The 24,369-nt window shown below is 46.2% G+C and overlaps 3 non-coding genes across 3 annotated transcripts; 2 read left to right on the top strand and 1 right to left on the bottom strand.

Moving 5' to 3' along the window:
- The first annotated feature begins 15,067 nt into the window (after positions 1-15,067).
- trnar-ucg (transfer RNA arginine (anticodon UCG)) lies at positions 15,068-15,160 on the top strand. Its single transcript has 2 exons — positions 15,068-15,104; positions 15,125-15,160. It is a non-coding gene; the product is annotated as a tRNA-Arg (tRNA).
- A 2,324-nt stretch (positions 15,161-17,484) lies between these two features.
- Positions 17,485-17,556, top strand: trnae-cuc (transfer RNA glutamic acid (anticodon CUC)). Its single transcript has one exon. It is a non-coding gene; the product is annotated as a tRNA-Glu (tRNA).
- A 5,976-nt stretch (positions 17,557-23,532) lies between these two features.
- trnas-uga (transfer RNA serine (anticodon UGA)) lies at positions 23,533-23,614 on the bottom strand. The gene has a single exon. It is a non-coding gene; the product is annotated as a tRNA-Ser (tRNA).
- Positions 23,615-24,369: the final 755 nt, after the last annotated feature.

Genomic DNA, 24,369 nt, shown 5'->3' with positions numbered 1-24,369 from the left:
GAAGTTCATGTTTGACAAATCTTATTTAATTTATTGAAGATGTTACTAAGAAAGTTGTCAAGGGTAAAGCAGAGGATGTTGTCTATACGGACTTCAGTAAGGCCTTTGACAATGTTCCACACAGAAGGTTAGTTAGGAAGGTTCAATTGTTAGGCATTTCTCATGGTCCGGTCCGTGAAGTCTGCATTCCGGTTCACGGTCCGGTTCTTGGATTCAGTACTCCGGGTCTTCCAGCTGTCCCTTGTTTTGGTTGAGTTAATCATAGGCACCTGATTCCCATCTTGTGGCTTGGAATATAAGTAGCCTTGTGGTTGTGTGTGGGTGGCTGGTTTGTCTTGTCAAGATTCCCTGGGATCAACCTACCGGTGGAAGGCCAGAGCGGCCACTTGCCATCTTTAGGATGCGTTAGAAAATCATCGCTTCATGGAGCCTTGCTGTCGGTAGTCGAAACCGTCTTTGCCGTATCGATTCGGCTGTTTCCCGAGTCAGCTGAGTGGCCGTCAGCCACTCCGAACTAGGTAGGGATCTGGCTGTTTCCATAGCCAACCTAGGTTGCTGGCCGTAACTGCGACTCGGAACAACCTCGAAGCAGAGATGGATCTGTCTGTCGTTCGTTGGTGTTTGTCTCTTCTTGTCCTCGCCTCCGTGGGGTATGTCAGGCCGTTCTGTCGTTGTCCTGCGCGGGGGGATCTGTCTTGTCTTGCCTTCGCCTCGGTTGGGTAAGTCCGGTCGTTCTACCGATACCCGACCGAGGGACCTGTCCCACCTTGGTGTGGAAGTTAATTTGAGTCCCGGCTCTATGTTCACGTACAGTTCCCAGTCTGTGTCCGAGCTCCAGCCTCCGAGTTATCAGCCTCTGCATTCCAAGACTCAAGACCCCAGCCTGCAGCCTCCAGCCTCAAGCCACAAAAGCCAAAACCCCAAGACCCCAGCCTGTCTCCAAGTTCAGGCCTCTAGACCCCAGCCGCGTCCTGTACTGAAGTCATGACATGTCCTTGCCTAGTTCTGGTGCCGAGCCCGAGGCACGACCGGAGTTCTAGGTCCTTGTCCAGTCTCTGGCTCGGATTCCAAGCCTTGTCTCCTAGTCCATGGTTTCTAGTCCTGGTCCCGCTCTCCCTAGCCCAGGCTCCTACTTCTTAGTTCCTTGTCCGGGTTCCTTGTCTAGTCCATGTCCTAGCCCAAGTTTACGTTCTTGTCCCTGCTCCTTGTTTGTATCCTGTCACGTCCCTACTCTAGTCGAGTCCTCTTCCTTGTACTTCAGTGTCTGTGTCTGGCATTTGGGTCCGTTCCCAATGCCTCCCAGTGTGACAGTGTTAATATTAAATTAGTAAAATGGATTCAGCTGTGGTTGGATAGGAGACGCCAGAGTGTAGTGGTGGATAGCTGTTTGTCAGATTGGAGGCCGGTGACTAGTGGTGTGCCTCAGGGATCTGTACTGGGTCCAGTATTGTTTGTCATATATATTAATCATCTGCATGATGGGGTTGTAAATAGGATTAGTAAGTATGCAGGCGATAGTAAGATAGGTGGAGATATGGATAATGATGTATGTTTTCAAAGCTTGCAGAGAGATTTAGGCCAGTTCAAACAGCGGGCTGAAAGATCGCAGATGGAGTTTAACGCCGATAAATGTGAGGTGCTACATTTTGGTAGGACTAATCAAAATGGGATATACATGGTAAATGGTAGGGCATTGAAGAATGCAATAGAACAGAGGGATCTAGAAATAATGGTGCATAATTCCCTGAAAGTGGAATCTCCTGTGGATAGGGTGGTGATGAAAGATTTTGGTATGCTGGCCATTATAACTCAGAGCATTGCGTATAGGATGTCGGATGTAATGTTGAAATTGTACAAGGCATTGGTAACGTCAAATTTGGAGTATTGTGTATTATGGGGTATTCTGGTCACTGAATTACAGGAAATATGTCAACAGAATTGAGAGAGTACTGAGAATATTTACCAGAGTGTTACCTGGGTTTCATCTCCTAAGTTACAGAGAAAATTGAACAAGATGGGTCTCTATACTTTGGAGCGTGGAAAGTTGAGGGGAGACTTGATAGAGGTATTTAAAATTATGAGGGGGATAGATAGAGTCGACATGGATAGGCTTTTCCCATTGAGAGTGGGAAAGTTTCAATCAAGAGGACATGAGTTGAGAGTTAAATAGCAAATGTTTAAGGGAAACATGAGGGGGAACATCTGCACTCAGAGAGTGGTAGCTGTGTGGAACGAGCTTCCAGCAGAAGTAGTTGAGGCAAGTTCGATGTTGTCATTTAAAGTTAAATTAGATAGCTATATGGACAAAACATGAATGGACGGTTATGGGTTGAGTGCAGGTCGGTGGGATTGGGTGACAGTATGCGCTCGGCACGGACTAGGAAGGCCGAGATGGCCTGTATCCGTGCTGTAATTATTATATGGTCATATGGTTATTTTGACAGATGTAGATAGGTTTTTGATTAGCCACGGCAGCAGAGTGTATGAAGTGAAAGCATGGAAGTGGGGATGACTGGAAGAATTGGATCAGCCCATGATTGAATGGCAGAGCAGACTCGATGAGCTGAATGGTCTACGTCTGCTCTTATATTTTATGGTCTCATGGTCTTATAAACCCAGCGCAGAAGTCCCTTGTTCTAAAAATAGCTCAGATAATTCAGAATCTATTTTAAGAATATTTACTACATTTGAGGAACAGAGGTAAATAGAGATAAACATAGAAACATAGAAAATAGGTGCAGGAGTAGGCCATTCGGCCCCTCGAGCCTGCATCGCCATTTATTATGATCATGGCTGATCATCCAACTCAGAACCCCGCCCCAGCCTTCCCATCAATACCCCCTGACCCCCGTAGCCACAAGGGCCATATCTAACTCCCTCTTAAATATAGCCAATGAACTGGCCTCAACTGTTTCCTGTGGCAGAGAATTCCACAGATTCACCACTCTCTGTGTGAAGAAGTTTTTCCTAATCTCGCTCCTAAAAGGCTTCCCCTCTATCCTCAAACTGTGACCCCTCGTTCTGGACTTCCCCAACATCGGGAACAATCTTCCTGCATCTAGCCTGTCCAATCCCTTTAGGATCTTATACGTTTCAATCAGATCCCCCCTCAATCTTCTAAATTCCAACGAGTACAAGCCCAGTTCATCCAGTCTTTCTTCATATGAAAGTCCTGCCATCCCAGGAATCAATCTGGTGAACCTTCTTTGTACTCCCTCTATGGCAAGGAGGTCTTTCCTCAGATTAGGGGACCAAAACTGCACACAATACTCCAGGAGTGGTCTCACCAAGGCCTTGAACAACTGCAGTAGTACCTCCCTGCTCCTGTACTCGAATCCTCTTGCTATAAATGCCAGCATACCATTCGCCTTTTTCACCGCCTGCTGTACTTGCATGCCCACTTTCAATGACTGGTGTATAATGACACCCAGGTCTCGTTGCACCTCCCCTTTTCCTAATCGGCCACCATTCAGATAATAATCTGTTTTCCTATTTTTGCCACCAAAGTGGATAACTTCACATTTATCCACATTAAATTGCATCTGCCATGAATTTGCCCACTCACCCAACCTATCCAAGTCACCCTGCATCCTCTTAGCATCCTCCTCACAGCTAACACTGCCACCCAGCTTCGTGTCACCGCCTGCCACTCTCAAAAGGTCCCGTTTATTCGCACTCTTTGTTTCCTGTCTGCTAACCAATTCTCCACCCAGGCCAATACCTTACCCCCAATACCGTGTGCTTTAAGTTTGCACACTAATCTCCTGTGTGGGACCTTGTCAAGAGCCTTTTGAAAATCCAAATATACCACATCCACTGGTTCTCCCCTATCCACTATAAAGACACACCCGCTCAAACTGAATCAGAGGAACACAGCGACTGGACTGGTACGACTCACTTATCGCTCGAAGGAATCTGACAGATACAGCATGAAACCCACGCTCTCACACTGTAGCAGAGACTGACAGATACAGAATGAAACCCACGCTCTCACACTGTAACAGAGACTGACAGGTACAGAATGAAACCCACACTCTCACACTGTAACAGAGACTGACACATACAGAATGAAACCCACACTCTCACACTGTAACAGAGACTGACAGGTACAGAATGAAACCCACACTCTCACACTGTAACAGAGACTGACAGATCCAGAATGAAACCCGCACTCTCACACTGTGACAGAGACTGACAGGTACAGAATGAAACCCACACTCTCACACTGTAACAGAGACTGACACATACAGAATGAAACCCACACTCTCACACTGTAACAGAGACTGACAGGTACAGAATGAAACCCGCACACTGACACTATAGCCGAGACTGATAGATACAGAATGAAACCCACACTCTCACACTGTAACAAAGACGCACAGATACATAATGAAACCCACCCTCTCACACTGTAACAGAGACTGACAGATACAGAATTAAACCCACACTCTGACACTGTAACAGAGACTGACAGGTACAGAATGAAACCCACACTCTCACACTGTAACAGAGACTGGCAGATGCAGAACGAAACCCAGACTTTCAGGCTGCTCCAGGGACTGATATTTACAGAAGGAACCCCACACTCTCACAGCTCACTGAGACCGTTGTTACAGAAAGAACCAGCTCTCTGCACACTATACCCGCGACAAGCAGGTACAGACTGAACTGCACACTCTCATATTATCCGACTGAATTTCTCCCGTTTGTAGATTGTCTCTGCACTGTTGTTGCTCTATCACTAATCCATAATTTATGTGAATTTCCTATCAACCCTCTCTTCAGTTTCGTCTTCAAACCTACTGCATCCTGAATCCGCAAACACGAGGAATTCTGCAGATGCTGGAAATTCAAGCAACACACTTCAAAGTTGCTGGTGAACGCAGCAGGCCAGGCAGCATCTCTAGGAAGAGGTACAGTCGACGTTTCGGGCAGTTAGTTCTGACGAAGGGTCTCGGCCCGAAACGTCAACTGTTCCTCTTCCTAGAGATGCTGCCTGGTCTGCTGCGTTCACCGGCAACTTTGATGTCTTTTGCTTGCATTCTGAATCCTCTCCTTTCCAGTAGACTGAGCTATTACTCGATGCCTTTGGGAGAAATATAGAGCATAGAACACAGAATAGTACAGCACATTATGAGAGAATTGAGGTAAAAGACTCCCAGTTGTTTGTTTCTGATTCCGCTCTTTTTTCTGCAACATGGTCCTGCGACTGTTTCAATGTCACTTCTGTTTTGTTTTGTTTTGTTTTGTTTTGTTTTTCCTGTCAGTTAATCGATATGCAGACTACAACCTAAAATATTGTTTATTTCCTCAGTGACAGAAGGGAAAGGCATGAACAGGGACAATGGCGAGATATCGAGAGAGGTCGGGGGGGGAGGGCTGGAGAGAGAGAGAGACATGGGGGGAGTGAGTGAGAGTGAGAGGAGCAGAGGGAGAGAGAGAGTGTGAGAGAGGGAGAAGGGGAGAAGGAGAGGAAGAGAGAGGGAGTGGAGGGAGACAGCGAATGATAGAGACAAATGGAAGAACTGCGTGCATGTCAGAGATGGAGAAAGTGCTTGTGATTGTTCATGTGTGTTTGTTTGTGTGTGTGTGTGTGTGTGTGTGTGTCTGTCTGTCTGTCTGTCTGTCTGTCTATCCGTCTGTTGTGACAATGGATTCTAATTTGAGTTTATTGGATGTGTGACCTTATCTGGCGGTCTTGCATTTATTTCTACCAGGACACTGCGGAGGTAACCCCAAGTACAGAGGTATTTTATGTTAAGCTGGGGATGAAGACATCTGATTAGGGAGTTGAATCTATAAATGAAAGCAAATGTCATGACAATGTTTAAACCAGAGTGAAACGTGTTGATGGCAGTGCTTGTAACCCACAGGGCAGTGAAAGGCGGCCTTATCAGCCCATCGTATTCCTATAGACAATTGAACGCCACAGTGTTTCAGCATCTAACTGTTCCTCTGGTACATTCAACAACAGCTTTGTCCGTCACTTTACCGTTTCAAAATCCACAAAATGAGTAGGAAATATCATGCATATATATTACAGGATATGTAAGAGGTACTTCTACACACACAGTCACATATATAGACACATATACACACATAAAGACATACACACACAAACACACACACACACACACACACACACACACACACACACACACATACATATACTGCTACTACAGATGTAGAGAAGATAGATTAGGAGAGAATCGTCACAACTTGGACTTAAAAGTATCAAAAATCCTTGTGGACACCACTAGTCACCGGCAGCCAATCCGAAAGTTATAGCTTTGTTCACCCACTTTTCCGATTGTCAATCAGCCAATACTCTACCTATGCTAGGATCGTTCATGTAATACACTGGGAAAATTCATGTGCGGAATCTTGACCTGGCCTTCTGAAAATCGAAGTGCACAACATCCACTGATTCTTATTTGTCCACCCTGCTTGCTATTTCCTCAGATAATTCCAACGGGTTTGTCCGATTCCCCTAAGGAAACCATGCTGACTTTGGCCTACTTTGTCATGTGCCTTCGAGTATCCCGAAACCGCATCTTTAACAATGCACTCCAACATCTTCCCAAACACTGAAGGCAGGGTCACTGACCTATAATTTCCTTTCTGATGCCTCCCTCCCTTTCCAAAGTGTGAAGTGTCATTCGGTATTCTCAGTCGTCTGCAGCCATGCCAGAATATATTAATGCTTGAAAGGTGATTACTATAGCACCCACAATGTCGTTAGCCGCCAATTTTAGAACTCTTCCCGTCATTTCAAGGTGGCCGATGGACCTTCAGACTGATTAGTTCCTCAAGCAGATATTCCTTGGTCAAAGCAAATGCACTCACTTCTGCCCCCTGACACCCTCGGACTCTCAGCATTCTGTTCGTGTTTTCCACAGTAAAGACTGCGGAAATACTGTTCAGTTCGTCCGCAATTTTCCTGAACTCCCTTACTGTCTCTTCAGGGTTATTTTCCAGCAATGCAATGTTTGCCTTCCCATGTGTTTTACTATTTATATATCTGCAAAAATGTATGATTGATGATGTTATTGGCATGATGCTCTTCATATTTAATCTCTCCATCTCTCTCCTCTTATGGCCATCTCCAACGGAATCCCACCGCCAAGCGTATCTTCGCTTTACTCCCCACCCCGCCACCTTCTGCTTTCCGCGGGGATCGCTCCCCACCCGATTCCTTGTCCATTCGACCCTCCCCCCCATTGATTGCCCTCCTGGCACGTACTCTCGCAAGCGGAGCAAGTGCTACACCTTCCCCTACACCTCCTCCCTCACTACCATTCAGGGCTCTAAACTGTCCTTCCAGGTGAGTTTGGATGTACAGAAACGTCGTACATTGAAACTGTGCAACCATGCTCTTGTGCGAAGTATAATTGTAAATTCGACTTTAGCTTTGACCCTTACATTTTAATATTGATACTGGCCAAGAGGTTAAGGCATTGGACTAACGACCTGAAGGTCGTGAGTTCGAGCCCCAGCCGAGGTAACGTGTTGTGTCCTTGAGCAAGGCACTTAATCACACATTGCTCTGCGACGACACTGGTGCCAAGCTGTATGGGTCCTAACGCCCTTCTCTTGGATAACATTGGTGTCTTGGAGAGGGGAGACCTGCAGCATGGGCAACTGCTGGTCTTCCATACAACCTTGGCCAGGCCTGCGCCCTGGGGAGTGAAGACTTTCCAGGCGCAGATCCATGGTCTCGCAAGACTAACGGATGCCTTAGATAGATAATCAGACCAACCATTATCAACTTACTTAAACATCGCCCATGTACCGATCGAAGCGCTCTCATACGGAGGTGGCTGGGAACGGACACAAGTGCAAGACACAGACACTGAAGTACTAGGGACAGGACTAGTATACAGGGTGAGGGCAAGGACATGGACACGAAAGCCGGGAACCCGGAACAGGACTGGACAAGAGAGCTAGGAGCCCGGGCTTGGACTCCGAGACAGAGACTGGACAAGGACCCAGTACCTGGGTCTTGCCTCTGGCTCGGACCCCAGAACTAGGCAAGGACGAGATTCGACAGGCAGGCAGGACGAGGCTGGAGTCTTCAGGCTTAAAGTTAGAGGTGAGGCCTGACAGGAGGCAGGAGGCTGGAGTCTTCAGGCTTGAGGCTAGGCAGGATCCTCCTGGGCAGGACGTGGTTCGCCTGGGCAGGTCGCGGATCACCAGCCGACGGAGGCATGGGACAGGAAGGGACAGAACCAACCGCAGGCAACGGCGAGACGGCCTGACTTACCCGACGGAGGCAAGGGACAGGAAGGGACAGAACCAACCACAGGTAACGTCGAGACGGCCTGGCTTACTCGACGGAGGCAAGGGACAGGAAGGGACAGAACCAACGGCAGATAACGGCAAGACGGCCTGACTTACCTGGGCGGAGGCAAGGGACAGGAAGGGAACTAGGTACAGGGTGGCTCCAGGGCAAGACTGCAGGCGAGACGAGGCGAGAGTTACCGGCAAGACAAGGCAGGGCTTCAGGCGAGGAAACAAAAAGCCGAGCAAGGGATACAAGGAGTAAGGACAAGAACAATCCAGCAACCACGCCCTGGTCTCTGGAGGTATTTATGCAGCCAGCCACAATGAGCATCTGCTGCCTCAATTAGAGGTAAACACGAACAGAAGCAGGGTAAACAGGAAAACCTGGAGCAAGGGTTGGTGGACCGGACTGTGAACCGAAATACGGAGTTCACGGACCGGACCGTGACAAGCGCTCCTTAAATTATCCCAGTGAAGCTGCGTCAGCCACTTTTTCTGGCCTCATTGCTGATTCTCAGCACCTTCTAAATCTTTGCCCTCTCTACTTAAAACTGTGCCAGTCATTTTCGACACTCCTAATCAGCAGCAAAGATTGTCAGCAACAGCGTTATATATGACTCTTCTGTTTTTAAACATTCCCGTAATTTTTATCCCCATTCCTCTACGTTCAAAGGAATAAATACCCAGCCTGGCCAAATTTACCCAATAATTCTGATTCTCTGGACAAGTAACATCCTTTTCAAACCTTTCTACACTACTTCCAGTATAATAATTTTAATCCAACAACAGAGTGACCAAAACTCTGATCATCCAGGTACTGAAGAAGATTGTGAGAAAAAGAGAGGTTCGATTATGAAAGGCCATTCTACGGGTGGATGTGGTCATGCATGGGTGCATACCACACAGTGTGTTCAACATTATTGTATGGGGTTTGATTTTGTGGATGTATGCCCCGCTCGCTCTATATCTGCCCAACAGGGACATTGTGCTGGTGTGGGGGGATTTATCCTGTGCACTGCCATTTTCCACAGGGAAATGTTGCCATTATATTCCTGGGAACTCAGCTGATATCTCCAGCCCTCGTGGAGCCTTCTTTACACATGGAGATGGTTCCTATAAATTCAGCTCAATATTTATTTTCAAAGGGACGCTGTCTAATTGCATAAGGAGAGATGGGAACAGTTAATGTGACCGTCACTTGAAAGGGGCGTGGTTAATGTAGCTGGTACAGATTACAAAGGCAGGCTGGGTCTGCCTGGTTTGAATGGGCTGTTACTGCGTGAGTACATTTATTAAAATTGATTATAAATTCCTACCCCACGACGCAGTCAATTGCTACAGTTGATCCACCTATGATCTTGCTTCGAGCACTTTGAATTTCTTGCTGCCTGTTATAGTTTCCATAGGTCATTTTCCAATCGGAATCAGATATATCGTCACTGACCTGTCAGTCGTAAAATTATTTGTTTTGCGGCAGCAGTATTTACCTATGCGGTGTTTGTTACAGGAAGTTGTCAGACAGAGAAAGATGGAGTCACCAAGCGGAACACAGAGACAGAGACAACATCTGGTGAAAATTCACAAAACCATTGAGCACTATGGAGACATGAGAGACTCCAGATACGTAAATCAAAAATATCAAATTGCTGCAGGAACTCAGAAGGTCAGGCAACTAATCCGTGCGGGGGGAATGGACTATGAATAGTTTGTGTCCAGACTCTTCCCAAAGACTTTGAACAACCAATACAAATGAGACTGAGGTGAAAGAGGGACGATGGACTGGGAGAGGTGTGATTTCCCTCTGGATATTGCTGCTGCCCAGCCCTGTTTACTTTATCATCCTGGAGGTAAATGCTCCAACCCTTCCCTTCAAGTCCTTGTGTTCTGAGTTACCAGCCGAGATCCCTCTTTCTCTTTAGACAGGAACATAAACAAATAAATGCAACTGTAGGCTGTTCAGCCCATCAAACCAGCCCTGCGAGTCGATACAATGTATGAATCTTTCTCCTCTTACAATTTTTCTCCTCTATCATGTCCACATTGTTTTAAATCCCAGTCTTTGAAAATATATCCTCTACTTCATTATGTACAGCCAGTGATCTACTCTCAGCAAACCTCTAAGGTAGAGAATTCCAGCCATTCATTCTTTCTGTAGGAAGAAATTACGAACTACCTCAGTTGTAAATCAGACCCGTTATGTCCATTTTTGAAAGCTGTACTGCAAATGGAAACATGTCCCTTTGGTGGGAGTAAGTGGAGATTACACGAAATTCGCGTGATGACAGGTGTTTAACCTCGATGTCCCAGTTTCCTCCAACATCCCAAATTTATGTGTAATTTTGACTTACTTTATGTGTCGCTTTAAATGTAGGTGAGCGGCAGCATGCAGACAAGAATAAGTGGTCATGTAAGGGGAATATAAAGGACTGGGACATATTTAGATTTATAATAGTCCTTGATGGCTATCATGAAGTTTACAGGTTGAGGAGCCCATTTCCATGCTATTAATCTCACTGCCTCCTTCTCAACATCCACCCTGCTGCGTCCTCTCAGCTTCTGTCTGGTTCAAATAGATCACCCCTCATTCTATCATCTTCAGCCATTCGTGATAGGACAACACCTTTGATCCAGGAACCTGCTGAGGTAATATCTTCTGGACTGTCAACGTGAACGTATTCTCTCTTAAATAAGGAATTCAGAACCGTACATAGTGGTCGAGGTGTAGCTGTGCTAATACTCTGTACAGTTGTATTCCCAATCTCCAGCCCTGTTGTAATAAATACCACTGTGGCATTTGCTGCCTTGACTGATTGATGCACAATCAAACTAACTATTCTATATCTCAGACGCAAGAACATCCCTTTGAACATTACTTACGTGCAATCTTCTCTACTTGATTCTTCTTCCCTCACATTTGCCACCATTAACCTCCACATGCCGACTTTTCACTTACTGTTTCTATCTATCAGAACATAAGTCCAAATTTGCGCGTTAAAACCGGCCCCCTCACCTTCTTTCGAGTTATCAGAAAACTTGGAAACACACTCTAATTCAAATGGAAATACAGACGAGGCCGGTGTCGGGTACTGGCCGAATCGAAGCGACGAAATCCGATCCCGAGGGCGATCGAAGTAACAGAGAGCGAGGAATGTCACAAAGTTTTGACAATTTGAGAAAAAGGCCGGATAGAAATGGCCCGTTGTTACAGGCAGGGGACTGCTCGGCTCCGCTTATTGCTCCGCGGGGTTTTGCTCGTCTCTGTGTTGGCCTGAGGCTGTGACCTGCAACTGGTGGATTGTTTGTCCGGCTGCAGTGATGCCTGGCTTTGTGACCTGAAAACTGTTTTCGTGGTTTTATTTTTCTACGATATATTTCTCTCTCTCTGCACACTGGGTGTTTGACAGTCCTCTGTTGTTTTAATGAGTTTTATTAGGTTTATTTTCTTCGTGGCTGACCGTATGCAGCCGAATCCCAGGGCTGTATAAAGTCTCCACACTTTGATGATAAATGAAGGGACAGACAGAGAGAGAGCGAAAAAGAGAAACTAATCGCCATGGCATATTATGTCGACATTCACGCCAATCTACTTCTCCCAAGATATTGTGGAGGCATTTATAGTGATCCTTCCAGAAGCACAACATTCTCGAATAGTTTTGAAAATTGGAAACGTCATTCACTCGTTATGAAGGGAGGGAAGCAAAAGAGAGAATATCAGCCTGTTAGCGCGACCTCAGTGTTTGAGACGATGTTGCAGTCTATTATTAACGATGAAGTTTCACGGCACTTTGAGGCATATAAGAAAATAGACCGAATTCACCACGGTTTCCTCAAGGGGTAATCTAGCCTGACAAATCGCTTCAAATTCTTTGAGGAAATAACAGGCAGAATATGCAAAGGAGAGTCACTGAATGTTGTTTACTTGGATTTTCAGGAGGTCATCGACAAAGTGCAGCACACGAGTCTGCTAAAAAATGATAAAAGCTCCTCATAATACTGCAAAGATACCGCCGTAGATAAATGGATCATTCTTTGGGTGGAAACAGTTAGAATAAAAGGGACTTTTTCTGGTCGTGTTCAAATGGTTAAGGTGTTCGTCTAGTTGCCTCAACGTCGCTAGTTCGAGCCTCAGCTGTGGCAGCGTGTTTGTGCCCTTGAGCAAGGCACTTAATCACACATTGCTCTAATCTGTGCGAGGAGTGGCGCCCCACACACACTTCCAATCTGCGCCTTGTAAGGCATGAAAATGTCCGACACAGGCCTCACATGGTCTGAGTCGGCGTTCCCTCCCCTCCCTCCCTCCCCTTCCTTTTCTGGTCGGGATGCCGGTGACTAGTCGGTATTAGGGCCGCATCTTTTCAATTTATATGCCAGAAATTGGTGACTTTGCCGCCAAAATTGCGGACAATCCAACGAAGGTTGAAGGGTAGGTGGTCTTGAGGAAGCAAAAAATTTGCAGAAGACCTTGGTCAGATGAAGAGATAGGCAATGAAGTGTCAGATGGACTATACGGTAGAAAGGGAGGCAAATGTAATGTCAAGATTTATTTCTAGAGAACTAGAAAATAAAAACAAATATGTAATGCGGAGCCTTTATAAGACTTTCATGTGACTGCAGCTGGAATATGGTGAACGGTTCGGGTCCCTTATCTAAAACGGATGTGCCGGCGAAGGAGATAGTCCAGAGGACCGTCACGGTAATGATGCCCGAAATAAAAGAGTTACATGTGAGAAATATTTTAGGACCTTGGGCTTTGGTCGATGGAATTTCGAAGAATGAGTCGGGGATCTCAGTGAAATCTATCGAATATTGACAAGTCGAGTTAGAATGGACCTGGAGAGGATTTTGATGTCGTGCTAGAGTCGAGGACCAGCGGGCACAACCTCAGATAAGGACGTCCCTTAAGAAAAGGGACGAGAATCAATTTCTGTAGCCAGAAAGTTATGGATTTGTGGAATTTATTGCCACGCATAGCCGTGAAAAGCAAGTAACTGGGTATATTTAAAGCGGCAGTTGAGGAGGTGGACAGGTAGTAAGGGTGTCAAATGTGACAAGGGGAAGGCAGGGGAATTGAGTTGAGAGGAATGATATGTATGACCATAAGAGCATAAGAAATAGGAGCAGAATTCGGCCATCTGGCCCATCGAGTCTGCTCCGCCATTCAATCATGGCTGATCTTTTTTTTTCTCTCCTCATGAACTCCAGTTCCCAGCACTCTCCTCATAACCTTTGGTGCTATGTCTAGTCAAAAACCTACCAATCTCTACCTTAAATACGCCCAGCGACCTGGCCTCCACAACTGGATGTGGCAATAAATTCCACACATTCACCACCATTTGGCCAAATAAATCTCTATGCATCTCTGTTTTGAAAGGGCGCCCCTCTATCCTGACGCTGTGCCCCCTTGTCCTAGACTCCCCTACCATGGGAATCACCCTTTCCACATCTACTCTGACTAGTCCTTTCAACATTCGAATAGTTTCAATTAGATCCCCATCTCATCCTTCTGAATTCCAGCGAGTACAGTCCCGGAGTCATCAATCATCCTTGTGAACGTCCTCTAGACTCTCTCCAGTGCTAGCCCATATTTTCTAAGATGAGACACCCAAAACTGTTCACAATACTCAAGGTGAGGCGTCAGCCGTGATGCAATGGCGGAGATCGGTGAGCCGAATAGCCTAATTTTGCTCCGATATCTTGCGGTATTGAGGCCAAATTTGGTGATAAATGAATGATGAATATCGCTTTTCATGACTCACATAACAAACCGCCTGGCGTCCCTGTGACAAAATTTGGAAGCTTGTATGTTTTAAAGTGACAGTTTCAAAAGTCGTCCTCCCGATTGATTCGAACCCACGCGTGCAGAGCACAATGGATTAGCAGTCCATCGCCTTAACCTCTCGGCCACCTCGTCTGCTCTTCTCTCTCTTGTGCTCCGAAGTTCTGATTTTCTTCACAGCATTTAAAACTTCTGCTTTAGGCCCACCCATGTGTGTTCAGATTCTAGGCCGAATTACTTTGCTCGCCCTGCTTACCAGAATTCATGGAGTTGGATAAGGACAGTTTAGAGAGATTTGTGCCAACCACAGGAAACATGGAAATAGGTATTTCATGCACTTTGGACCCCATGGACGTGCTGTGGCATAACTATCGAATCCGTGCTCTGTAACTCGGAGAAACTGTGAATGTTTTGAGTTGTAAAATGAGATAAATTTATCACGAATTAAATAAAATCTGAATAGATTTGTTATCATATTGCTTGATTTCAAGTAAACAGATATTATAGGAATTTGCCATCTGGTTCGAGAATGACGATTTCCGTGTTTTGGGCAAATGCAATAATCCGATAGTTACCATATTATGACGCGCTGACGGTACGCCCGGCTGTGCGCAGCCGCAGATCCGAACACCCTATCGCTTACCCGACACAAACACATGGCTGCTCGGTTCGGGAATACCAAACCGACGGCTGAAAACCTGAAAAGAAATCGAGTTGACTCTATCAATAATGTTTTGAATGTGGTGGACCATTTCACTGATTCCAATCGCAGAATATAACGCCGCTGCAAAAGACCGTGGCATGTGCCTTTGAGAATTCCTTTCTGTGTGACAGAAACTAAATATTGTACAGCCCAAAGCAGGAATGCATGGAGAGATATTGACAACAGGTCGAATGTTCACCTGGGATGAAATCACTGCTTGCGTGTACTTTTACCTCGGTCAGGAAACCACTTAACAGGTGGAAACTCCTTGCAGCATTCAGCATGTTCCCTTTCTCACAAAATACGGCCGTGTGGCCTAATGGATAAGGCGTCTGACTTCGGTTCTTGACATGGTGGAAGTTATCAGAAGATTGCAGGTTCGAGTCCTGCCACGGTCGTTTTGAAAACCTGGCGGATTCGGTTCCATTCTGTCTCTCACTCCCTGCAGCCAACTGATTTTCTCAATTCCGCGTGAGGATTAACCGGAGTACTACACCCTCGGTGAAAACGTAATGCCTCGTCTTTACAACATATAATATTATGTGGTATTTCTGCAGACACTTTCAGAAACAATTGGTTGGAGCTTCTCAGACGCTCAGGAGGTGCTGCTGGGAAGGTGAAGTTTATTTCCCATTGAGCTCCGTCTCCGAGCACACCTTATCGGTGAGAATTCACCACCCAGCACTGACATTTTCCTGTCTCAAACACTCCTCCTCTTCTTGGACTCAGCGCGCTGGTCCTCTGCCTGTTCTGGGATATCTTCATCACTAACTGCCAACTAGACATCAACCGCCTCAGCATCAAGAATCCTGACTTCTCCTCGTACCGTACCCCTCTGAATACGCCGCCCTCCCAAATCTCAACCCCCATCCCCAAATTTACCTTCAATCACGCAAAGTGCTGCTGTTGTAGAGTGGCGGACTGACCTCTACCTTGCTGAGACAAGGCGGGAACTCTCAGACACATCTTCATCCCTACACCTTGAATAATCCCGACTGCGGACGGTCACAGAACTGTCTCCGGGGTGCGGACGATCATTGAACTGTCTCCGACATTATCACTGACGCCATCAACTCTGGAGAACCTGCATTCACTGTAGAAAACTCATGGTTACATTGCCCTGAACTGCTCGCTCTACCTCCGACTCAATTCACAAATCTGATTGTCCAGGTAGGCTCATTGTCTCTGCCTGTTCCTGCCCCACTGATCCTGTGTTCTCAGAGCACCAGTCCATCCTATGCCCCATACTCAGTCCCTTCCCACCTGCATTCGCGAACCTTCCCGGGCTCTTGTTCGACTCACTAAATTCCAGTTCCCTGGCTATGACCGTCTCATTTTCTCTATGGATATCCAGTCCCGCTATTAAAAGGGCCTTAAAACTCTCCACATTTCTCAAGGAAAGAACCAACCAGTTCCCTTCTATCATCACCATCCTCCGTCTGGCAGAACCAGTCCTCTCCTCAACAGTTTCTCCATCGACTGCTCCCAATTACTTCAAACTCAATGGGTAGCCATGCACACTCACATGAGTCCAGCTATGTCTCCATTTTCGTTGGCTAAGTAAAACAGTCCATGTACCTGTCATGGTCCGGTCCGTGAAATCGGTATTCCCGTTCACGTTCCGGTTCATCGATCCTTATTCCGGGTTTTTCTTTTTTCCATTGTTCCACTGAGTGCCTTAATCGAGGCACCTGATTCGCTTTTTGGGCTGGCACAAAAATACCTCTGCAAACCAAGGATTGGCTGCTGGACTGTTCCCTTCCCCTCCCCATCTGAATCCCTCACAGTTACCTCGGCGGTTTCCTCGGCAGTCACCTCGGCAAGTATCCTCGGCAGTTATCCCGGCCCTGCGTCTAAGAAAGGGTCCGTGCATTGCGTCCTTGGAGAGTCCCGACCCTGCGTCCCAGAAGGGTCCGTGCATTGTGTCCCAGAAGAGTCCCGACCCTGCATCTTAAAAGTGTCCCGGCCCTGAGCCCTGGAAAGGTCCCTGCCCTACGCTCTAGAAAGGTCCCTGCCCTGCGTCCTAGAAGGGTCCCGGCCCTGCGCTCCAAGGAGGGTCTCGGCTCTGTACGTAAGAGCCTAATCAAGCCGAGTCCAAGAGCAGAGCCAAATCTACTCCAAGAGCCACGTCCTGTGCTGGAGCTTCTCGTCCTGTGCCGGATTTCCTCGTCCTGCGCTGCAGCTCCTCGCCCAGCCCAGGAGTCGCCGCCATTCCAGGAAAGCCTACCATTCCATCGCCAGACCATATTTCGGGCATTCTGAACGTCTTTCTTTCTCCTACCTCCATCCAGGCGGGTGGATGCGCGCAATCGCGTTGGCCACTTGCGTAGGTTACGGAAGACGCAGAAGTATAAACAAGCCTTTAGGAAGAAGACACCAGATACGTCGGCAACAATGATGTGGTCGCGGGTTCGTAGGGCCGACCACTGAATTGCTTCGAGGCGATAGACAGCAATAAAATGACCCAGGTCTCATAAGATAATCTGAATGTCACAATGCTTATAAAGACACGGAAAACGCGTGTTTACCACAGAGTCATTCAGAGTCCAGAGTGTTCCTTAACCAGAAGCACTGGGTGAACAAAGGATCTGCAAAATGCTGAGCGGTGGATTCGTGGCAATATCTATCACATTTACTCATTATTATCATTTATCTATAGGTTTTGTTTTATGTTTTGCTTGTTTGATAGTTGTCTATTGCTGTGTGCAGCGCTTTATCAGCTTCCCTGGTGGTCAGGTGGTTAGGATTCGGCGCTCTCACCGCCGCGGCCCGGGTTCGATTCCCGGTCAGGGAATCAAAATATTGCCTGCTGTAATTTAAGGTGCTAATTTTAAATTATGGTGTGGATTAGCTTGCTTCCACTAGAACCCCATTCCTGTCTATGCTCAATCTGCATTGGGCTGATTCAGCACCACAAAATATAGGAGCAGAATCAGGCCCTCTGGCACATCGGGTTTGCTTCGACATTTCCTCTGAGCCTCATTCTCCTGATTTTGTGTCATTTCATGCCCTGATCAATCTAGAATCTATCGATCTCGGACAATTATACAAAAAGACTTGGACTCCACAGGGGGCCTGTGGCAACAAATTCGACAGATTCATCGCTCTATGGCTAAACAACTCACTCCTCATCTCTGTCCTAAAAGGACGCTCTTCTATCTCGAGGCTGCGTCCTTTGGTCTTATTTTCTCCCACCACAGGAAACATCCTCTCAACATCCGACCCATCAAGGCCTTTCACCATTCGATAGGTTTCAATGAAGTCACCACGCAACCTACTGAATTCCAGTGAATGCGGGTCCGGCGCCAGCAAACGCTCTTCATATCACTAGCCATTCCATCCGAGCATCATTCCCCTGAACCTCCTTTGAAATCTCCCAAGCTTCAGCAATAATTTCTCAGGTAAAGGAATTAAAACTGCTTACAATACTCCAAGCGAGGACTCACCAGTTCTTTGTAAAGTCTCTGAATTACATCCTTGCTTTATATTGCTTTGTACATCAGTCACTGAAAGCAAGCATGCAAGTACAACAGGCAGTGAAGAAAGCTAATGGTATTCTGGCCTTCATAACAAGGGGAATTGAGTATAAGAGCAAAGAGGTCCTTCTGCAGCTGTATAGTGCCCTGCTGAGACCACATCTGGAGTACTGTGTGCTGTTTTGGTCTCCAAATTTGAGGAAGGACATTCTTGCTATTGAGGGAATGTAGCGTAGGTTCACAAGGTTAATTCCCGGGATGGTGGAACTGTCATATGTCGAAAGATTGTAGCGACTGGGCCTGTATACTCTGGAATTTAGAAGGCTGAGAGGGGATCTTATTGAAACATATAAGATTATTAAGGGATTGGACACACTGGAGGCAGGAAGCAAGTTCCTGCTGATGGGTGAGTCCAGAACCAAAGGCCACAGTTTAAGAAGAAGGGGTAGGCCATTTAGGACGGAGCTAAGGAAAAACTTTTTCACACAGAGAGTGGTAGATATATGGAATGCTCTGCCCCAGAAGGCTGTGGAGGCCACATCTCTGGATGCTTTCAAGAAAGAGATTGAGAGAGCTCTCAAAGATGGCGGAATCAAAGGTTATGGGGATAAGGCAGGAACTGGATACTGATTGTAGATGATCAGCCATGATCACAGTGAATGGCGGTGCTAGCTCGAAGGGCCGAATGAACTACTCCTGCACCTATTGTCTATTATCTACTGTTTATATTCTAGTCCTATTGAAATGAAAGCGAACATCGCTAGCGCCTTCATCACCACAGATTCAACCTACAAATTAACCTTTGGGACATTATGGTGCAGTTGTGTACGTCGCAATGGGAGGCCTGTACAAGGACTCCCAAGGCTTTTAGCTTCTCAATTTTATTGCTTGCATTTTCTCTCCTTTTAGAAAGCGTGCTCCTTCTTTTTTGACAGCAAAGCGTACGACCATGTATCTCCCTGCACTGCATCCCATCTGCCACTCCCTTGTCCATTCTCCCAGCCTAAGTTCTTCTGTACCCTCTCTACCTCCGAGAATGACCTCCTGCTCGCTTCGCTGTGAAGAATCTGTACATGGGTGAGCGGAGTGATTCGAAAATTCCAGGTTCCAGGTCCCTGCAGTGGAACTGTTGGAATGTTTCATTAATTTCTTCTGCTTTACCGGTGAGTTCAAAAACCGTTTCATGACAATATTCTGTGCCCATTTAGCGCTCGTGTAAGCTAGTTCATCTAATCTATTTGCCACCTGTCTACTTGTGCACCAGCAAGACACGTTTAATTAGAAAGAGGACAGTCAACGCACCAGTGTCTACTCTGATTCTGACTGTTGGTGGTTGATCGAAGTCTTCGTGTTTACACATTCGTCCCGGCGGTGAATGCATCACGGGATGACATTGTTCCGCATTGCTGGTAAGAAGTGAAAAGTGAGTCAGAGACAACATGATTGTTCAGCAATGTGACTGCATCTCCACCGCCTGATCACAGCGGTAGTCGGCTTAGTAACCAAGCATTCGTCTTTGCCTTTGCCTTCATATCATGTCTGTCCAGTGATATCTGACATAACCCACTGATACGAGTCGTGAAGGAATTATGAATTGATACAGGCTATTCGACTCAAAGATCCATTCCGACCACCTTCCCACCAGAGTAAGTCCCAGTTTCCTGCGTGCGGACCATATTCTTCTAGGGCCCGCCCTTCCGTGAAACTGTTCTACCTGCCTGATCTACTTCTGGCAGCTCATTCCACATATTCATTGAACTCTTCATGAAAACGTTGCTGCCCACGTTCCTTTCAAATATTCCAATGTCAAATAATTTGGTCTCCTTTGCACAGAAAAAAAGGCTGTTAACATTCATTTTATCTCTGTTTTAAATCTCAGTCTCCTCGTCTTGGAATGAACAAATGACAGGCTTGGACAAATTCTTTATATAACCCAGTTCTTGTGCTGAAAACGACATTGCATAACTTACTTGCACTGTTTCCATTTTATTGGCCTATTTTCTATAATGGAGCGTCCGAAACTCTACATGGCACTCTATCCACAAACTCAACAACGACCTATCATAATGTCTTACTTTTCGTTCCTTCCTGTTGTCCTGAATGAGGAAGGCCGGAATGAGAAAAGGCTTTTCACTATACTTCCGAAATCAGTGAACAGTGAGCCTGTGCCTCTGGGTCCCTCGTATCAACTGTACTGCGGAATGCCCTGTCATTTACAGCACACGTGCTTTGCAAGTTTTATTTCCAAAGTGTAAGACGTTATACTTATCTGCGTTGGAATCCATTTACAACACATCCGCCACTTCTTTAACTGAACCAGCTACGCTTGTAATCAAGAGTAATCTCCCTCAGTATCAACAGCACCGCCTAATGTTGTGTCATGCAGAAACTTCCTGATCAGGACGCGACTTTGCATCAAAATTAGCGACATAAATAAGGATTAACGAACAACAGTGACACATCGAGCTGACCACCACACATCCTCACTTGCGCCCTTCAGTTCCTTCCCAACTCCTTCCCCATTCTTAGCTCCCCACTCCAGTCCTCAACTCTCTACCTTCAGTTCAGCGGCAGTGTGTGGGTCGGAATTGTGTACTATCTCCTATCGTCCAGAGATGTTACCTGACCCGCTGTCCACTATTCCTGCAGCGATTCGTTGTTTGTTCTGTATGACATTCGTTAGACAAGGAGAACATGACTTTGAAAAAAAAAAATCGCAGATGCAGTCTCAATAAAGCCCGAAATATCTGTGTGAGGTCTTACAGACATTAACTTGCAATAAATACAATGTATAATTTGATCTTCATCACGACTCACTGCACCTCAATCCCTCACCTATTAAACACTCTCAGTGATGCTGTCTCTCTGTAGAAGAGGGTGACCATATATTTCCCATATTGGACTCCAGTCGTAATCACTCAGTTTGACTATGTCATCGTATACCACATTATCTGGACGGGTTCATCACTGCTCAAATCTCAGTGAGTATTGTCTGGTCCAGCCGAGTTTACTGCCGTGTGATTCGGGACGGTGAGGTACAGGAACAATGAAAAACTTGCAGCATCATTGCAGACTCGAAGAGACAGAGAGCCCACAAAACATAAATCATACAGTTCTGCATTATTAACAAAAGCTAGATATAAATCTTGTGCTGTTTTCAGACTTGGAAATTATTCCTCGGGCAAACTGATTATATAGATTGGGAACAACTGATCTCCCATCGGTCCCTATTATATTCGCTGAGTTAGCATGCCGGCCCAAGAAACGTCTGCTTATTCCCTTTCTTTAAACACACAGACAACAGGGAGAAGGGCAAGGCTCTAATCCTCTTCAGCCAGCCCTGACATTCAATAAGATCAGGCTGGTCCAAACTTGCTCCCAATCCTACTCTCCATACCACACTTGCCCGTCAAAGGTTCTCCACCAAATCTTCTTCCGTCTCCCTAGGTGAGAGGAGATAATCTTCTGTCGTCCGCCTTTATTTCTACGCCCTGACAACGCCCCCAGCTTCCGATAGAAACATATGGATATAAATGTTAAAAAACGCGACATTGTTCTGAGATTTTGCTCAGGATTGAGAGGACTTTGGGGAGGCAGAGCCAGTGAGGGTCTGTGGGAGAGAACAACCCCTGGGTGAAACCGTTTTCCGCCATTGGTTAACATATTAGATTGACATCTGCACACACCAGTGGCAGCCAGGTATGCTGCATGTCTTTGACGAGGGTTGGTTTGTGGGTTGTTGGCTGATGACGGGAGTGTGCACAGTCGCTACACCACACCAGTCACAACCGACGAGGGTGATATTGACGGAAGATCAGCCAACCTGCTTATGTACGGCAATGTACGGTCGCTCGCTGGTCAAGAGTGCAATGGGGAGTCTGTAGAGCGAGTGACATGAAACCGCGAAAGCTTTTCCCTTTCATGGACCCGTCTGCCCTGTTCAGCTACTGAGTCATAATCTCAATCCCCCTCCCATCCTCAGCTGAACAATAGTTCTTATTGAAATACGTAAATATTTTATTGGTTCAAACTTCAATTCTTTTTCAGCTAAAATTCACATGGTGGTCCTATCTTAACAGAGCACTGAACCAAAGTTCCGGGAACAGATTTATTGGAGAATCGCTACTCTTTCATGTCTTGTTACCTGTTCGCCCCAACGTTTCAGCACCAGTTCACGTCTCCTACCCTATACTCCACCCCAGCTGTGTTGTAAAGGAATATCTATAAACTTCCCACCCCAAATACGCAGTCCTTTCACTGAACACAAACATTGATTATTGATTTCTAAACGCTTGTTTCAGCCTTGAGAGGAGAGTGCGGGAGTGAGGAGGAAAGAAGTATGTGCAGAGAAGGAAGGGGAGAGAGAGAGAGAGAGAGAGAGAGAGAGAGAAGAGAGAAGCGAGGGGGGAGAGAGAATGAGTGTGAGTTTGTGTATGTTACAGAGAGAGATAGAGAAAGACTGAGAGATGGAAGTGAAGCAGGGAGAGAGTCACATCGTAGACGGCAAGAGAGATAAACGGGGGAGTTTGAAAGGCAGTGGAAGAGAGAGAGTTACACTGCAATTTACCAATTTCATGTTCACTTTGGGGCCATCGTTTTCCTCATAGGGTTTTTTTGACCATCAGAGTATTTCACCCCAGCGAGAAAACGAAATGGCTCTTTCCATCCCTTCATTTAAAGTCGGAAGCTGGAGGGCTCGTAAGTATTGTCACCGTTCGGACGGAGGAGGGAAATAGTTCATGCGTTTACACATGATCTTCCAACAGAGGGAGCAAGAGAGGGCGCTACGTTATACTTATTGATGTTACTTCTCCCAGTTTCTTCAATTATGAAGGTAATTAACATTAAATTGGTGCCATTCATTCTAAAATTTCCAGAGTTGCTGTTGATTTGGATGCAGGAATTCTGCTCAGTGCGATAAATCGTCCCCAGTCTAGCTGAAGGAAGTAGGTTGGTGAACGATGTGAGGTGCTCTGTATCCATACAGCTATAGAAGTCACCGACATCAATCGCTCTGTTTCTACTCGAAATCTATTGTTAGATACTCGTTTGCAAAGTAACAATGTCGTCGCTAAGTAAACTACACGAGAAAGGGTTGTTTAAGCTGCCTCACGGAGATTGATCAGAGTCGGAGTGAAAATTAACTCTTGGCACTGAGAATGCAAGAGTATTGAAGAATGTAAGAATCTTAACATTTGCCGCCTGTGTTTGGCAGAGAATGTAGCGTTCAGACAGCAGCCAGGGAGTTATTGACAGGCAGTTGGAGTTCTGGTCCCTCGTGCCTGTAGAGTGAGCGCTGCGAGCAGGGCTCGAACCTGCGCGGGGAATCCCCATTGGATTTCAAGTCCAACGCCTTAACCACTCGGCCATCGCAGCTCCATCTATGTTAGTCACCCAGCGTAGCACTGCAACAGAAGTGATTTATTTTCAGTGATGGAAATGATAGATCACCATTCCAATACAAATAGTATGATTGGATGATGTGGGAATTTGTTTCAGGACAGGTAGGTCAGAATGTGTGTGTAGAGGGATAACATTGGCGTCATTATCGTAAATGAAGGAGATTTCCACTGCTGGGGATAAAGGTCAGGATTAGAATCAGGGTTATAATGACGGATATATGTCTTTTTTTGTTTTATGGCAGCTGTACTGTGTAACACATATAGAATAATAATATAAGATCCATAGGTCCATAAAACAAAGGAACAGGAACAGGAATTCGCCCCATCCAGTCTGTTTCGCCATTGTAGCAGAGCTGATTTATGATCCCCTCAACCCCATTCGACTGGACATGGACATTGACGTCCTTAACAAACAAGAAATTATCAACCGTTGCTTCAAACACACCCAATGACTTGGCTTCCATAGCCGTCTGTGACATCTAATTCCTCAAATACAGCACCCATTGGATAAATGTATTCTGCTTCATCCCTGTTCTAAACTATCATCTTTCTATTCCGGTCAGGCCACACTTGGAGTACTGTGTCCAGTTCTGGTCACCTCACTGTACGAAGGATGTGGACGCATTGGAAAGGGTATGGGGAGATTTATCAGGATGCTGCCCGGTTCAGAGAGTATGCATTATGATCAGAGATTAAGGGAGCTAGGGCTTTATCTTTGGAGAGAAGGAG

This window comes from Mobula birostris, chromosome 13, assembly GCF_030028105.1.
Source record: "Mobula birostris isolate sMobBir1 chromosome 13, sMobBir1.hap1, whole genome shotgun sequence".
Taxonomy (NCBI): domain Eukaryota; kingdom Metazoa; phylum Chordata; class Chondrichthyes; order Myliobatiformes; family Myliobatidae; genus Mobula; species Mobula birostris.
The sequence above is the reverse complement of the archived record's forward strand: the minus strand, read 5'-3'. Positions and strand labels throughout refer to the sequence as shown.